At 39.5% G+C, this 998-nt stretch overlaps 1 protein-coding gene across 1 annotated transcript in view; it reads right to left on the bottom strand.

The window, feature by feature from the left end:
• Window positions 1-998, bottom strand: part of LOC125485900 (transmembrane channel-like protein 6) — a 24,091-nt gene that overhangs the window by 287 nt on the left and 22,806 nt on the right. The window lies entirely within an intron of this gene.

Genomic DNA, 998 nt, shown 5'->3' on the forward strand with positions numbered 1-998 from the left:
CCAAGCAGCATCAGAGGAGCAGGAAAGCTGATGTTTCGGGCCTAGACTCTCCCCCCCACCCCCTCTTATTCTTAGACTGTGACCCCCCTAGTTCTGGACTACCCAACATCAGGAGTATTCTTCCCATATCAATCTATGTCATTCACACTGTATTTTCACTGAAATTCAAACGTACCATTGCTCAATTATGTGGTAGGCACACCATCTATTTAGACTAATAGCAGAACCGTGTATGTGGAAGATTCAAGTCACATAGTCACTGGATAGTAACAGTATGAGATAGCCCATTTAAGCTATTATTCAAATCTTTGAGATACTTTCTCTTTTGAGGTTAATTTGAGGTAAACCATGCTCTTTTCAGGTCCTAATGTGGCTACTGTTAAAGTCAGCTGTTGAAATTTGGCTAATTTGTATTTGTCCTAACAAGTGATGAAAATGCCTCTTTTTCTCAGCAGTATTTCCTTATTATTTTTATTAAAATTTTATTCACACATTGCTTTACATTTTGCCTAAGAGGTATTTGTAAGACTGTGCATTAATGTAATGAGTCTGTAGTACAATTATTTATTCTTGTCCAGTATAATTGTATTCCATACTTCGGGAGCAGAGTCTTTAACTTTTACAAATCAGTTCTTGGCGTGGCCTATCTTCACTATGACTGGGGCAATTTTTTTGCCATCAAAGGAGCTCCGATTAGGGCATCTATTCTGGTGAGAGTTAAAATTATGCACAGTTCATTAATTTGTTTTCAATATCAGAAGGTTAAACTAGAAAGGTGGCTGGAGATATTAGAAACAAGAACAAAGGTCTGCTGAATATTATTGTCCAGGTTTTGGAGCTAAAAGTAAAGTTGCCATAATCCCTGAGGGCTGATCTCTCATTAGAGGGAGAGATGATGGGTGTTGAGTTTAACCTTAGGGTCACCATGCTCCAGTCAAGGAGCAAGGCTGAGATGGGAGGATCTCAGCTTGGGTGGGAGTTGAACCCAGGCTCTTGGT

The sequence above is a fragment of the Rhincodon typus genome, chromosome 23 (assembly GCF_021869965.1).
Source record: "Rhincodon typus isolate 14 chromosome 23, sRhiTyp1.1, whole genome shotgun sequence".
NCBI lineage: Eukaryota > Metazoa > Chordata > Chondrichthyes > Orectolobiformes > Rhincodontidae > Rhincodon > Rhincodon typus.